This window comes from Dendrobates tinctorius, unplaced genomic scaffold (genome assembly GCF_039654945.1).
Source record: "Dendrobates tinctorius isolate UK_male_01 unplaced genomic scaffold, ASM3965494v1 ptg000008l, whole genome shotgun sequence".
In the NCBI taxonomy this organism is placed as follows: Eukaryota; Metazoa; Chordata; class Amphibia; order Anura; family Dendrobatidae; genus Dendrobates; species Dendrobates tinctorius.
The window spans coordinates 49,941,023-49,958,710 of record NW_027361676.1 but is presented as its reverse complement, the minus strand read 5'-3'; the positions used below and the strand labels follow the sequence as shown (position 1 = coordinate 49,958,710).

The 17,688-nt window shown below is 44.0% G+C and overlaps 1 protein-coding gene across 1 annotated transcript in view; it reads left to right on the top strand.

The window, feature by feature from the left end:
- The first annotated feature begins 1,161 nt into the window (after positions 1-1,161).
- SCRG1 (stimulator of chondrogenesis 1) overlaps positions 1,162-17,688 on the top strand; it is a 76,970-nt gene continuing 60,443 nt past the window's right edge. The window contains exon 1 of the mRNA XM_073577464.1: positions 1,162-1,285. The gene's annotated coding sequence lies outside the window, so the exon portion shown is untranslated. The remainder of the gene's footprint in view (positions 1,286-17,688) is intronic.

Sequence of the window (17,688 nt, the reverse complement as noted above, 5' to 3'; positions counted from 1 at the left end):
CTCAAACATGGGACTAGCCAGACCTTCCTCCAGGGAAGGACCCAGCCAAGGGGTGGCTCCTTTTGGAAACCACCATTACCACCATATTAAGTGGCCCTTTAAGTCAATATCCAGCTCTTTATGAGTTTACAGATATGACAAGGGAATTAGCAAGGCCAGGTGTCCATCCACAGACAGCTGCTTCGGGGTGTTGCCCCTCATCAGTGTGGAGTAGGATTCTGGCTAGGTGGGAGCAATGCCTAGTAGATCAACATCACAGAGCAATCACTGACCTTAGGGAGACTAGTCAAAGAAAACACTGCAGCAGCCGGCAAAGGCGCTCAATCACAGTGAAATCCTAGATGCAATGCTCCCTGGGAAATACGAATATGCAAATAAAGTCCGTGGAGCCTCATTTAAGAGTCTCAAACATGGGACTAGCCAGATCTTCCTCCAGGGAAGGACCCAGCCAAGGGGTGGCTCCTTTCGGAAACCACCATTACCACCATATTAATTGGCCCTTTAAGTCAATATCCAGCTCTTTACGAGTTTACAAATATGACAAGGGAAATACCAACAAAGCAGCAGTTTCTTTTCGTGTTTACAGGGCTGGACTTCTGGTGTCATGCTGATTGACAGCTGGCTCCCAACTGCCTAACTGGGGGAAGATGTCTGTCAATTAGCATGACAGCAGTGGTGAGCAGCTGAATCTCTGGCTGGAGCGGTCAATGACCGGTGTCGGGTAAAATAGATAAGTAGTTGCCTTTGTTAGCAACTACATGCCTGTTAGTGCTTAGGCAGATTTTTTTTAAATCCCAGATATTCACTTTAATCTCTGCACTACAACAAGATGTCACAATTAATATGTTGCTTTTTCTTTTTTTCCTTTTCTTGTCATTATCTTATTAATCACTCTTATTTTATTAATGGCGGATATAAGGATGATCAAAAATAAACTGCTAGCACTGTGTTCTGCCTGCGAATCAATTGCCCTTATAAGAATATCTATAAAGGAGGCTTGTGTTTAGGCCTGGAAGTAAAAAGATCATCATCATGAATGTCCTAGGGAATAGACGTGGTTGAAAAAATCTGTTATTCCCAGTTACCTCTGGCCAAGGCTGGCAAGAAGTAAGAGGTTGTCATAGCTAAACAAAGCTACATTTATGCTTCTTGCTCTCAGTCAAGTCAGCCCACTCCCTCGTCCCAGCGTTTTTCTTTGGCCCCATCACTAGCACTGTACCTCATTCTGCACACATCAGAGCAGCACTGCTCTAAAAAGCATCCAGAAGTTTCACAGGAGGGACAGGTAAGGTCTTCTACCTTCATGAGTGCTAGCAATGACTTGTCATGAAAAAGGAAGTGATTTGTACAAATGTAACAGATGCCAATTGTGTTATTTAATTCCACTGAGCTAGATTGTGCTTTGTGTTATATTTTCTATAATGTTCTATCCTGTTCCTATTTCTATGAATAATACATTGTGTTCAGTATTATGCCACAATTACCTTTTAACATGATACCTATCAATAGAGCTGTGACAACAGAGGAGTTAAAAGATTTCTATTATTTCATAAAATTGAAATAAAAACAAACACAAGTAATTACAAATGTATGTGTAAAGGTTTTCATTGCAGTTACAGAAGGTGATTTCTTATGCACAATCCACTTTCCATTGAAAAATAGAGTTGCCAACTCCTCTGACCCTCAATCTGACTTTATAGAAAACATTAAACAGTATCTATAAGGATGATTTCATGAAGTCTGACTTGTCAAAAATTCCAATGGCCTGTATAAGATATTAAAAAAAATGAAAAAAATATATATTTTTACCAAAATGTAAATATTATGAGCCAAAAGATTTTGATGTTGTAGCTCATGATCAGAGAAACTTTAATATGTCAGGTTTGTTTTCTTGGTCTTAAGGTACTGTCACACTTAGCGATGTACCAGCAATCCCGACCAGCGATATGACGCGGTCAGGAACGCTGGTACATCGCTAAGTGGTCGCTAGTGAGCTGCCACACAGGCAGATCTCACCAGCGACATCGCTGGGGATGGGGGTCGCTACTTACCTGTCACACTAGGCGATCCTGCGTCCTCCCGCCAGGCTCCACGCTTGTCGCTCATCTCTCCACAGGAAGCGCCGCAGGAAGCAGACGACGAGAAACGGTCCAGGACGTTCTCGCGCGATCAGCGATAATCAGCGGGGGAGCCGGTCGGAAGTAAGTATCAAACACAGCGATATTGCTAGCAATATCGCTATAACGTCACAAGTTATAGCGATATTGCTAGCGATATCGCTTAGTGTGACAGTACCTTTATAGTGAACTATTCAGCTGATCCATGTTGCCCAATCCGTTAGCAGTATGTATCAGGCACTGGTTGTATGATGCCAGCCAGTCGTATTTGGCTTTTAAGCTGTGGCAGACAGGGAGGTCCCTTCTCCCCTCCTGCTGCCTGGATTAACATGTCTCTACCTACATGCACATACAGTATAGACATAGACCTATTAAGGGCAATGGGCAGGGAGAAGCATTGGCCAAAGCGCCAAAACCAAAAATGTAAGTTAAACTCATTAGTTTCTGCTTCTTAGACCGGGCACTCAATTTTTGACATGTTGGCATCCAGTGGGAGGGGATCATGAGACCGCCGCATCCAATCTGTGACTGCTGATCAGCTGCTGCCTTCAAATTCCATCGATTGTAAGTAACAGTCTTGGATGAAATGCTAAGGCTGCAGCCAATGAGCAGATGTAGTACTATCAGGGGACACGGTATGGAGTGCAGAGAAGTGATGCCAATTGAGGTAAGTAAAGTTTTCTTCCAGTTCCCTGAGCCCATTAATATTAAAGTTTATAGTAGTTTTTAAATTTATTTGAATTATCAAAATTTAACTTGCTTATTGAAATTAATATCTATCCAATTCAAAAAATGTTGATTCCGTTCTAATTAGTTGAAGAGATACTAGTTTTCGAACATTAACAGTAACTTTCATAAATTAGAAATGACCAAATGATGTTCTGAGACAGAAGTCAAACCAAGGGACTTAAAGAGGTTGGCAACTATTTTTTTATTGATGGCCTACCCATTAATATCTGATCAGCTGTTACTAGTGCTGGTCAGAATTTCTTGGATGTTAATTTTATTATTATAATTATTTATTTATATAGCACCATTGATTCCATGGTGCTGTACATGAGAAGGGGTTACATACAAATTACAGATATCACTTACAGTAAACAAACTAACAATGACAGTCTGATACAGAGGGGAGAGAACCCTGCCCTTTGCAGGCTTACATTCTACAGGATGGTGGGGAAGGAGACAGTAGGTTGGGGGGTTGCAGCAGCTCCGGTGTTGGTGAGGCAGTAGCTCTGGTAGTGGTGAGGAGGCAGCGGGGTCATTGCAGGCTGTAAGCTTTCTTGAAGAGGTGGGTTTTCAGGTCCCATCTGAAGGATCCGAATGTGGTTGATAGTCTGACGTGTTGGGGCACAGAATTCCAGAGGATGGGGAATATTTGGGAGAAGTTTTGGAGGCGATTAGGTAAGGTGCGAATAAGTGTGGAGTAGAGAAGGTGGTCTTGGGAGGACCGGAGATTACGTGAGGGAAGATATCGGGAGATTAGTTCAGAGATATATGGAGGAGACAGGTTATGGATTGCTTTGTAGGTCAGTATTAGTAATTTGACATGGATATGCTGATGGAATGGGAGCCAGTGAAGAGACTTGCAGAGGGGAGAAGCAGAGGAGTAGCAAGAAGAGAGATGAATTAGTCGGGCAGCAGAGTTAAGGATAGACTGGAGAGGTGCGAGACTGTTAGCAGGGAAGCCACAGAAAAGGATGTTGCAGTAGTTGAGGTGGGAGATGATGAGGGGGCATGCACAAGCATTTTAGTAGATTGAGGGTTGAGAAAAGGACAGATTCTGGAAAAATTTTTGAGCTGGAGGCGACAGGAGGTGGAAAGACCTTGGATGCTTCAAGGACAGGGCAGAGTCAAGGGATGTTGCCGGAACACAGCAGTTCTGTTGACACTATAGTGGCTATGCAGTTCATATCCACCTCCTTTGCATGTGAATTTGGGGTAGATTTGTAGTATCCGGCCATGGCCACGACAGAAATGACAGAGCTGCTGTGTCCCGGCAACAAGAACTTCTGGCTATTCCCATTAACAGCTGATTGGTGCGGGTATCTGGTGTCAAACCTCCACTGATCAAATATTGAAAGCCTATCCTAACAATAGGCCATCAATAAAAAAGTAGTAGACAACCCTTTTAAGTCCTCACCTTTAATTATCCTTTTGTTTCTAGGTCCCTAATACACATGTACACAAGTCCATAATATGTATGGTGCACAAAGACTTCATTGGAAACTAACATTGCAACAGTCAATGTAGGAAGCATAAATCTTATAAAACTTGCACCTACAGGTGGGTCTATTGAGGGGGCGACATCAGCCAAAATATAACATCACCTCTTTATTACTGGCATTCAAAAATTGCGTTAGTTGGTTAGTTGGCACTGTTATTTTACAACTGAATGGGTGCCATGTAACATTATTAGGACACTGTAACACTATTGTATAGTGCAGCACTGTGGTTCCTGTAGCGTGAGCACTGTGTAACACTATAAGTTGTTTTGATCAGTATTATCTTTATATATCAGAAACATGCCTAGGGTATTATAATATGTAAGGGGAAGGAACTAACTAGGCATGTCTCTTCCGTGAAGGGTCCGGAACCGTCGGGGCTGTCACCTATATTGCGGGGTATAAAGCTTGAGACTCCAGACCTTACTCTGTGTTTGAGAAAAGGGGCGTGGCTAAGCAGACAGCTGCAGCGCGTGAATGACCAGACAGTTTGGGTGGGAACTTCGGGCTCACAGGATGCCTGTGAGGTAAAATCAGCTGAGAGGCGTCTGGGCAGAGCAGAGCAGAGCCTGGAACTGCAGAGCGCTTTGACAGGAGACCGTCGACTGAGTACCGCTCAGACACCACTGTCCCAGCCAACATCACTGCACTCACTGAGACCGCTGACTCAACCGACAGCGCTGCCACAGCCGCCCCACTGACAGTACTGACCGTGAGAGACAAGGTTTGTGAACGGGACTTAGACGTGTGTCGATTCTGCACAGCCGACCGGGCTGCCCATTGTAAACTGTGTTTGGGCAGTGCTCCAAATCTCCGTAGTGTTGGGACACTCACTGCTGAGGATAAGGACGCATCCCTCTTCATCACCTCATCTGCTGGACCCAAGACCCACATCAGGATCCCGAGGATTCGCCGCCATTGTCAGGACCACGGAAGGACACCGCCAACGTTAAAAGATGCTACATCATTTACCTCAGGATTGTGACAGACCCCCACTGCGGCGCAATCTAGGCAGCACCAATCACAGACAGAAGTTCAACCGTGACTGGCGTCTGAGTGATAAGTTATGTTTTATTGTATTGTCGGCTTTACTTGCCCCTGTTCCTTAAGTTATCCCCATTAGCCTTTTGCTGTATTAGGGAGTATTATCCCTCCGTTTTCTCCCTGCGTGGAGTTTCTACTGTATAATAAACCCCTTTCACCATTGGTCTGTGTACAGTCCGTTACTGCATCCTACGTGCCTGCAGTCTTCTCACACATATTCTCACCTTTTTGCAAGCTTTATGGTCCTGATTTGTATGACAATGATATGATTATTGCATATGTACCCAGATCATCAAATGTCCAAATACAAATTAATTCCAGCATACCTTTGCATCTATTTTAGGGGCGCACATTGAGGAACTTACAAGGGTAAAACATCGCCATTTCTATCCCAGTCACAGTAATACAAGTGAATAGGAGTCAGTTGCTGGATCATAGGAAACAGATTTTCCTTTCAGCTGCTGGAGCTTCTATGGAGCCATTTAATTCTGACATATAATATAGCCACTGACAGCAGCCAGTCGTACTGAAGCTCAGACTCCCAGCAGCCTCAAGTTCGCGCCGCTCTGCCGCCTAGAAGGAGAAGACTGAAGTATATGTTGGTTGGCAATGGTACATACTGGCTGGCATGACAGGGTGATGTCATCAGACCATGCAGTGTAATGCTCATGACTGCCAGGCAGACAGCGAGTAGATGTGTTGCTGGACTCCTGGGAATTTAGATATTTAGATATTCATGGGGCATCATTTATAGCACAGCTTTACATGAAGCACTACAGAGGGCATTATCTGCACAGTAAACTTTTACATGGTACACTTTCTGTATTATGGCACTGTTTATTAGAACCATATGGCCCTATTCATTGTGGAACACTGTCAATTATAGTTTTTTACTGTGAGGCACTTTTAGGGCTTATTCACATGTAGCATATTTCATGTACTTTTTTCCACATGTTTATTAATTCGTGTTACAGTAGAATGACGATGTTGTTTATTTTTTCCTTGTGCTTTTTGAGCTGTAGCTAGTAATTTTTTCAGTGTATGTGCAGCATTTGAGTTCACATGTGTTTTCACACAAGAGGAAGGGTAAGACAATTGCAGCGCCCTCTAGGGCCAGGGTTACTCGATAACGGGCCGGTCAGTCCTTCGGGGGATATGTCACGGCAGCAGGGATCCGGTCTGTGACCCTGGGTATGCAATGTAAAGAAAAGATGGGGGTAATAGTTTATGGGGAAATATATTCATGACGCCACCCGTGGTGTCCAACAATGAAGGTGTTAGCCGGCACTGTAAAAGAGATCGCTGGGGCTGTTGGTGATGCAACAGAGTTGTTACAGCTCTCCATGGGCAGAGCTAAGCCCCAGGGCAGTTATAGGTGTTAGAGATGAATGATGGTGGTTGTGGTGCAAGGCAGGTGACGCAGTAAATAAATCCGAGGACATAGCATAGTGCAGTTTCCACACTTTTACTCACAGTTCTCCAGTTACATTCCCCAGCTGGGGTGCCGTGTCCTCCGGGTTGGTGGTCCAGCCAGCTCTCAAGTAATTTGGGGTACACCGTGTCGGAACCCCCTTCAGATATTCCTTCCCTGGCTGTTTCACTGTGCTGGCTCCCTCCTCTCCTGCCCTGTGCCGTCACACACAGTGTCCCAAGCCAGCAGCCCCGGATCCTGTCGGGTGATGTACTCTAGGTCCCCTTGATCCTATACAGTTGCTTTTTCAGCAATTGTGTGCGGATGTGGCTGCAGCACATGCAGATACTGCAGCCTCCGGTTAGCTAGCTGAGTCCTCAGTTTCTCTACTAGTCTGGGGCCAGTCCCCTACTGCGACCTGGTCCCTCCACCCGATTACAGTCAATGTGGATTTGGGCACCACGGGTGAATTCCTCACTTCCCGTGCCCCTAGGACCCCTTCTTTCTCTCCTCCACTAAAGTTTATCTTTCTGTTTCTTCTGTCTTTCCTTTCTCTTTCTACTGTCTTCTGATCTAGGGATGAGCTCCTCTCAGCTCCAGTCCCCAGCACCAACTGACACACTTTTCTAACTCACTCCCCTAAGCTCCTCCCCTTCTGCTTTCTCCACCCACACCCTCTACCTAGCTCCTCCTGGGCCCTGAGAGGTATTGTGTTGGATGTGTGTGGGCTCTCGGTAGTGCCCCCTCCTTACCTGAGAGCGGAGTACCACACCTCTAACTAAGGTGCAGTACCTCTGTGGCGACTGAACCCTCAGGGGCGCCACATACCTCCCCATTAAACACAGCACATCCTCCTGCAGGAACAGATCAAAAAGATGTTTGGACATGCAAAATTTTTCTGTGATGCATCACAACAGGTATAACAGTCAACAGGTAACTTTCTTCCCTTTATGGGAGGCACTTTACTTGAATGTTACATATAACTACTCTATATATAAATATAGCTTTAATAACATTATACACTATCTGCAAATATGAAAAATAGCTTTACCATAAGTAGAAACTATCTGAGACATGAAATATAACCTTACTATCAATAAAACTTTTCCTATCAAGTGCATGAGAGTTCAGTGTAATCCCGAACTGGGGAATATGGGGGAACCCGTCTCAAACCCCCAACATAGCCCCAGGGTGTGGCTACTGGGCATGGGCATAGCTGGTCAACTTCTTGGACCACTGTTCGGCCACGCCAGACGGTTTTTGTTCTGTGGTGTAGTGCAAAGATAGGATGCCACATTCACACTCTATAGGGTTACAGTAAAACCAATAAGAAGCACATTAAGTGCTAACTATTTACAGGATAAAGTTCTGGCCATTTACTGTCCATGACCACAGTGTCTTTCCAATTAAACAAGGACTAATCACATTGTCTTTATCAAAACCTAACCAGGTTAATTAACTATTAAACTATTTACAGTCATGCTCTATTACTTTCCTCTTATTTTTTATTTTTTCCAGGGCAATTCCTGGGACCCGCAACCTCCTGGTCACGGTAATGCTGTTTCTGGTGTCACTCCAAGTAACACATAGAGTTCATGACCTACCACCGGGGTCTGGGTAGCCTGGGTGCACATTCTTGGCTTTTCTGGAACTGCAGGGACCAGTGCAGCCACTGGTGTTGAGTCCTCTGATGTTTCTAGGCTAGCATCCTCTGGCCTGGATGTCATGCGCCTCAATGAGCATTTTCGTACATTAAGGGCATTCCAACCTTTTTCACCCCAATGCCGGGTGTAAGTCACTTGGTCTCCTGGGTAGAGATCACGATCTGGGTGTCCTTCCAGAAGGTGGGACTCCAAGTCATGCCGGGTGAAAAATATCTCTGATAGCATTCCAAGCTCTTTAATGAATCCCCAGCCTTTCTTCAGTCTGAGGGCAACCACGGTGCCCTGCCTCAGTGGACCCCGGTTCGCCTGTCTGGCCTTGGGGTCTGAACCTTGGCCTGCCTGTTTCTTTCCTCCATGGCCCTCTGTTGAGCTGTGTGCTCTTCCTCCTCCTTCTCCTACTTGCGCGCCAGCTGCTGGCAACATTCCTCCCTGCTGATGGTCTCCACAAAGACCCTTTCTGCTTGGGCCTCCCCAGGGAACCCCATTAAATCCATTCCCGTGCGCTCCCAGCAGAATGCCACCCATTCCCCGTACACTTCCTGGGGCGTACGGTCCGGTTTTATAGGCACCTTCAGTCGGTCCTCAATGTCTGAGGACTGGTCCCAGGCTAGATTTTCATATGCCTGGCCAGGTGTGAGGGCTGACGGGGGCTGCAGTGAGCTTAACAGGGTCTCCACGGTCATCAGGGCAGGGTTGTTCACAGTACCTGCATCAGATGTTTCTCCGGTGCCGGACTCCTCCTCCGAAACACTCCTCTAACTCACTCCCCTAAGCTCCTCCCCTTCTGCTTTCTCCACCCACACCCTCTACCTAGCTTCTCCCGGACCCTGAGAGGTACTGTGTTGGATGTAAGTGTGTGGGCTCTGGGTATTGCCCCCTTCTTACCTGAGAGCGGAGTACCACACCTCTAACTGAGGTGCAGTACCTCTGTGGCGACTGAACCCTAAGGGTCGCCACACAATTGTACTTTGAAATATGCATTAACATGTATAAAAATACACATGAAAAATCACATTGATTAATGCAGTAAAATGCATCAAAAACTCAATGTATGCAGCTAATGTATGCAGCAGGTTTCCTGCCAATAATGCCTAATTCAGGCAGAAGAAAAAACGCAGCAAAAATGCTAAGCATGAAAATACCCTAAAGGGGCACTAGATATACAGTATGAGTCTTCATTATGGAGCAACTGTATGATCCAGTTTACTGTGGGGCACTTTGAGGGCACTATGTGTATGGTACTAATAACTGTGAGGCATTGGCTTTTACTACAGCATAGTATCTGGGGGGATCACTATGGCACAAAACAGATGCGTTTTTAAGCATAAGCACAGGATGGCACTATTAAACGGGTTGTCTGGGCTACTGACAAAAGCCTGAAGTCACTCCATGGCTGAATCATGATGGCGCGTGGTGTGCATACTACCACAATTTCCCAGTAATTCTGGGTGGTCCACGCTTGGGAAAAAAAAATGTTGTGTGCTGTTCATGCTGCCATGGTTCCCCAGTAAGCCCCGTATGAGTGACCACATACAGTATATGTGAAATAAAGCATTACATCCTGCTTCAATGTGGCAGAGACAGTGTGCTCTGCATTATCGTCCCTCCGACGTCAATAGCAGTGGCAGCTCTGGCCCCTCCTGTGATATTTATGTGGCACCCCAGAGGCTCAGTCGCCACACAAGTACTGCACCTTGTCCTAAGGTGTAGTGCCCCACGACCCTGTTAAGTTGGGAACTCCTTTCCTCACTCCAACACCCGCATCCCACACACAGGATAGTTCAGCACTGATCACATTGCGGATCATGCTTAGAGGGTAGCAGAGCACCTCTGGTGATTCCTTGCTTCATAACACGAGATGTGTTGGGAGGTGGGTGGAGTTGAGATCCATATAAAAGAGTGGGAAGGTTTAGAATTACAGGTCAGTCTGGGGTGAGTCCCAAGGAGGTCAGTCCCTTAGGGGGCCATCTGACAGAAGGACAGTCAGTCAGGAGAGCCTGAGGACAGGTCCGAGGAGAGAAGGAGTGCTGCAGCTGACGCACTGACCTGAGCCAGCTGGCATGGGAAAGAGAAGAGAAGGAGAAAGACGTAGAACTGCAACCTAAGCTTCCATAGAGAGAAAGACAAGTATGGAACGAAGGAGAGAGAACAGAGAGGAGGAGTGGGTTGGATAGGAACCCTGCCTATAGGTTCTCATCGCAAGGCCGAGGCCTGGTCCCCGAGGTTGTATGGACACTTATGGTTCTGCAGCAGACACCGGTGGAGTAGTTGGCTGTAAATGCACTACTCCCATCCAAGACTTGGGACACAACAGCAAACTGATAGAGAGCCGGGATCCAGGAGCATCACTGAGCAGGCTACAGCTGTCTGTCATACAAGTAGAGTTGTTAGGAACATCTGACAGGAGGAACTTCAGAGAACCACGGTACTGGAGCTCTTCACACTAAAAGGCGCAATAGAGGAGTCGTTCAGGAAAGGAACATGTTGGCAGAGTGTTGGAGAGGAGAGCCTTGACTTGCCCGGGGGGTTGGTTGAGTCTCTACCCCGGAGGACACGGCATGGAGGCAGGCACCAGTGTGTACCATGAACTGTGAGTAAAGCTTTGAAACTGCAAGCTCTGGTGTCCTCCATTGATTCGTGACTAGCACCTTCAGCACCGCTACATCTGGGTACCAGCATCTATACCCTTCTGCGCCTCTCCTCATCCATTGCACCTACACTGCCCTGGGGCTACAGCTCCACCTGTGGGGAGCTACACAATGTTTGCTGAATCACACCATCAGTCCCAGTGGATCTGCAAGCAGCGTTGGCTTAACATCTTACTTGCCAAACACCACGGGTGGCGTCACGAACTATCCATATAAAATACATCACAAACATCACCCGCCATTGATATTAGGTGCCCAGGGCCACGGACCGGGTCACCGCTGCTGTGACATTCTCCCCCTGACACCGGCCCAGTACCGAGTACCACACAGCCTTGGGACAGGGCGTCCCATTTATACAGTGGGGAAAATAAGTATTTGATACACTGACTATTTTGCAAGTTTTCCCACCTTCAAAGAATGGAGATGTCTGTAATTTTTATTGTAGGTAGACTTCAACTGTGAAAAGATGGAGAACAAAATGTCTCCATCTTCTCCATTTTGTGAGTCCATTCAGTGTCCTCATAGTGCAGCCTGATGTTTTGCAATTGATTTCCCATAGACTTGAATATGGCATCAGATTTCAAAGTGAAATCGCAGCATGCTACGATTATTTTCACCGACAGATTCAGGTCTCAGCACTGCTCCATTAAATAACATCGGTCAGAGTGTTTCCCAATAAAAAGTCGAATAGCACTCACTCCTGTGAGCGAGCCCTAAGGGTCCGTGGATGTGCTGCTAAACAACATATGGCTTCCACAGCGAGGGACAGGACTCATCCAGCATTATTCTATTAACCTTTTTTGGACATGTTATTGCTAATATACTTGTAAAGAAGCAACATTTGATGTCTGACGCAATCCTGCTTTTTCGCACGTACCACATGTTAGCACATTTGTTGCAGAAAGCAAAGACATATAGATAAGCATTGTGATTTTTTTTAATCTAAAATTTATATCTAAGGTTGCTCATCGATGCCATTAGCTAATTGTGGCAGTTGCTGTAATTGTGTGGTTGGTTACCTTTTTCAGAGTGATAACAGTCAATCTGCACTTACGACACAAAAAGTGTCGTTATAAAAAAGTTTCCTCATCACGTTAAAAGATATCATGAGACCTTGGTATCTTACTAAGCCATATAATTAGTAGAGTTGTGCTGCTTGAACACCCACCAAACCCTAGAAGAAAGGGGCTGAGGGGCCAGTGCCGACCCAGCGCTGCAGGAAGCTTCAGCCTAGCCACAGTATATTCCAGTTAATTACTCAGCTATATGGGTCTCACAGGTTGGGGTCCCGGGAGTCTGTGCACAGCTCATGTACATAGCTGTCCCTTTGAACCTTACTTTTTAATCCTGTGTACGTCTCTGATCTCTTTACATAAAGGCTGTGACTGTGGGCGCGATCACAGAGGTGCAAGAGGTCTAAGACACCAGTGACTATATGTCTATGCGAAACACATAAAAACACTATTTACAAAGCACAAACTTAGATTAGACAGCATGAAAATATTCCAAATGTATTACAGTGGCTCTGCTGTAGGATATGTTTGCTGCTTTTCAGACAAGTTTGTCTGACTTTATTAGTAGTTGCATTTTTTTGCCAAAGTTTAGGCCCAATCTCATTAGGAAATTTTCCCTAATATGATTGCCAATTTGTGATGTCTGACCAATTCTCCTTTATAGCAAATGTGAGTTACAAAAAATGGTATCTGAAAAGTAATTCAGAATAACACAGAATAAAGAAAGGGTCAGAGGGAGACGAATCACAATACAGTTACTCCTATCCTGTTTCAGTTGAGAGAAACATATAATATATTTTTATGTAATGTTAATACCTAGCGAAACATTATTTTGAGACAGTGTATCTTGGAATGGAAATGAACCGCTGACGTGTTTTACATGAACCTAATTCATTAATTTTCCCCAACGTCTCCTGCAGTATAGCACACATTGCACACAAGCCATTTTTTAAGGAGTGAGAACAGATCCCTGTCTGGCAGTTGCCAGCTTTTATATTGCTTTCTAACATTTTCCTTGGGGTTTTTTTCACTCCAGTTTGCTAATACAAAGGTGACTGGGAATATGTTGCCTAGGTACTGAAGCAATGACTAACCATAAGATTAGGTCATAGAATTCTACAAATCTTTTCTATGTTTGCAGAGGTTACCAAGCACACTGATCTCATTGAATTTTAGGGATGTTTCTAATATTTACAATTATTGTGCTGATGTCAGTGAGTTCCAGCATAGGATTTGCCAAATGTTTGCATCACTGCAATCATCAATGGAGTCCTATTTTGAATGGAGCAGAGGTGCACATGATCGACCGTCACTCCACTTATTCTCTATTGGACTGCAGAAGAAAGCCAAGAACAGTGCTTGGCTATTTCTGGAATCGCGGGGGGTCTCAATGGTCGGGCTTTTTCTCGGGATCACAGGTGGTTTCAGTGGTCAAACTCCCCAGCAATCAGTAAGTTATCATCAATCCTATGGATATGGGATAGAATTCAAATAATAATACTTGTATTTGCACAACATAGGATTGCAATATCGTACTACTAATTTACAACTAATGATAGTAAATGTGATTGTGTTGTGACTTGAAAATTTGTAGGACCCTCCAGTTGGCAGAAATTTAACTCGCTTGATTTTTGCCTAACCAAATTCACTACAAGTAGTTACAATAAGAAGGAGCCCATTTGCTATCTTCTTAATGTTGCACAGCCATGGGTTTCCATGTACCCTTAGCCTGATTTTGGTTTGTTATAATCATGGTTTCCCTCATTAATGTGTGTTTCCTCCTCTTTTAGATTCTGAGTAAGCTGAAGGCACAACTGTGTGCAATCCACATAATATTGATCCACACAGTCCAGCAGTATCTCTCTTGAAATGTTAAAGACAGATATATCATATCTATACACTACGCGTTTCCTGTCAATACATGTCATCTGTCTATAACTGCCACTTTTCTATACATTAGAAGAAAGAGAGTAGGTCAGCACTACGTTTTTCTATGGTTGTGCTCATGGAGGAACAGCAATGAATAATATGGATTCCCGCACTCACATATATTGAAGTTAACATAGTAACATAGTTAGCAAGGCCGAAAAAAGACTTTAGTCCATCTAGTTCAGCCTACATTCTGTCAGAATAAATCCCCAGATACTTAATAACTGTAAGATACAATATTGTTACGCTCCAGGAAGACATCCAGGCCTCTCTTGAACCCCTCGACTGAGTTCGCCATCACCACCTCCTCTGGCAAGGAATTCCAGATTCTCACTGCCCTAACAGTAAAGAATCCTCTTCTATGTTGGTGGATAAACCTTCTCTCCTCCAGATGCAGAGAATACCCCCTTGTGACCGTCACCTTCCTTGGTATAAACAGATGGTCAGAGAGATATTTGTATTGTCCCCTTAAATACTTATACATGGTTATTAGATTGCCCCTCAGTTGTCTTTTTTCTAGACTAAATAATCCTAATTTTGCTAATCTCTCTGGGTATTGTAGTTCCCCCATCTCTTTATTAATTTTGCTGCCCTCCTTTGTACTCGCTCTAGTTTCATTATATCCTTCCTGAGCACCGGTGTCCAAAACTGTACACAGTACTCCATGTGCGGTCTAACCAGAGATTTGTACAGAGGCAGTATAATGCTCTCATCATGTGAATCCAGACCTCTTTTAATGTACCCCATGATCCTGTTTGCTTTGGCAGCCACTGCCTGGCACTGGCTGCTCCAGGTAAGTTTATCATTAACTAGGATCCCCAAGTCCTTCTCCATGTCAGATTTACCCAGTGGTTTCAAGTTCAGTGTATAATGGTGATATTGATTCCTTCTTCCCATGTGTATAGCCTTACATTTATCAATGTTAAACCGCATCTGCCACCTTTCGGCCCAAGTTTCCAACTTATCCAGATCCATCTGTAGCAGAATACTATCTTCTCTTGTATTGACTACTTTACATAGTTTTGTATCATCTGCAAATATCAATATTTTACTGTGCAAACCTTCTACCAGATCGTTAATAAATATGTTGAAGAGAATAGGTCCCAACACCGACCCCTGCGGTACCCTACAGGTCACAGCGACCCAGTTAGAGAATATACCATTTATAATCACCCTCTGCTTTCTATCACTAAGCTAGTTACTTACTCATTTACACACATTTTCCCAAAGACCCAGCATTCTCTTTTCGTGTACCAACCTCTTGTGTGGTACGGTATCAAATGCTTTGGAAAAATCATGATATACCACGTTCAATGCCTCACCTTGGCCCAGTCTATAGCTTATATCTTCAAAAAAAACTTATTACATTGGTTTGACAGGAGCGATTCCTCATAAACCCATGCTGATATGGAGTTAAACAGTTATTCTCATTGAATAACATCCCTCAGAAACCCCTCAAATATTTTACCAACAATAGAGGTTAGACTTACTGGCCTATAATTTCCAGGTTCAATTTTAGAGCCCTTTTTGAATATTGGTACCACATTTGCTATCCGTCAGTCCTGTGGAATAGACCCCGTCGCTATAGAGTCCCTAAATATAAGAAATAATGGTTTGTCTATTACATTACTTAGTTCTCTTAGTACTCGAGGGTGTATGCCATCTGGACCCGGAGATTTATCTATTTTAATCTAAATTAGCCGGTTTCGTACCTCTACTTGCGTTAGATTGGTGACCCTTAATATAGGGTTTTCTTTGTCTCTCAGCATTTCGCCTAGCATTTCACTTTCCACCATGAATACTGTGTAGAAGAAGGTGTCTAATATATTAGCTTTTTCCTCGTCATCTGCAACCATTCTTTCCTCGCAATTTTTTAAGGGGCCTACACTTTCACTACTGATTCTTTTACTATTAATATTATAGTTGAAGAACAGCATGGGATTAGTCTTACTCTCCTTAGCAATGTGCTTCTCTGCTTCCTTTTTGGCAGCTTTAATTAGTTTTTTAGATAAAGTATTTTTCTCCCTATAGTTTTTTAGAGCTTCAACGGTGCCATCCTGCTTTAGTAGTTTAAATGCTTTCTTTTTACTGTTAATTGCCCCTCTTACTTCTTTGTTTAGCCACATTGGGTTTTCCCTATTTCTTGTCCTTTTATTCTCACAAGGCATAAACAACTTACAGTACCTATTTATGATGTTCGTAAATATTTCACATTAATTATCTGTATTCTTATTTAATTAAAGTTAATTTAATGCACATGTGAAAATTCAAATCACAGACGTTTCAGACCATTCCAGGTTTTGTCTGTAACAAAGTTGTTAAGAAGTACAAGTCAGGTTGGGCTTTAAAAAAAATCCCAATCTCTGATGATCCCTCAGAGCACCTTCAAATCCATAATCATCAAATGAATGCAACATGGTCCACAACAAACCTGCTAAATCTCTCAGCCTGGGCAAGAAGGGCATTAATCAGAGAGGCAGCACAGAGACCAAAGGTAACCATGAAGTTGCTGCAGAGTTCCCAAGCAAAGGCTGGAGTATCTGTTCATAAGACAACAATAAGCCGTGCACGCCTTTTTCGAAGAGTGGGCAGAAAAAACCTTCACCTTAATCCAATTGAGAATCCGAGGTCAGAATTGAAGATTGCTGTTCACTAAAGAAAACCAAATGTTCAAAGTTGTTGGCATGTTCTTTACATAAACTGAAGCAAACCCTCAAAAAAACAGTGACATTTCAAGTTGTGAGGTAGCAAACCAGAAAAAATGCCAAGGGAGTAATACTTTCACAAACCACTCTATGTACTTGCCTTCTGTCTATACATTGCTCAGTATAAATGAGTACACTCAAAAGATTTGTCAGAAAACTTTCTTTCAGAAACATTTTCTTTGGGAAGCCATGCTACAAAATCCTCCCACAAATGTGGGCCATTCACTGCAAGTAAAAGTTATTTTGCACAACCAAAAAAGTTACTTTCCTAACACAAAACGGCATGCACTGCAGAGGAATGGGATTCATGGGTGTCATTCACATAGGAAGACTCTCCTAAAGTCCATGCAAAAAAACCCACCTACAATTTGCTAGATGCCATGCTGAGAAATATGAAGACTCCTGGGACTCTATACTTTGAAGTGATGAGACCAAGATAAATGTTTTTGGAACTGATCTCTTCAAAATGTACTGGCATCACAAAGGTGATGAGTACAAAGAAAAATGCATGGCATGGTGCCTAGAGAGAGACATGGTAATGGCAGTGTCCTTATGTAGGGCTGCATGGGTGCTTCTGGGGTCAGGGAGCTACATTTCATTAATTGAATCATGAATTCAGAGAAGTAAAGCGCTATATTGAAAGAGAAGATGCTACGATAACTCTGTGACCTTTGTATACATGGGCTTTTCCAACATGACAATGATCCAAAACAATTCTAAGACAACTATTTAATTTTTGAGGAAGAAAGTGATCGAGTGGCTGCTACACCCTGTCCTGGGTATCCCAGGCGCCTTCCCCTGTGTCCGCTGTCTTCAACTGTGCTCCACATTGGGCTTTGCAAGTTGCCGGGAGTGGATTTATGACATCATCTTCCTAGACCTACTTAAGGTCCATTTAGACAATCACCTATCATGGGACTGAGGCTAGTCTT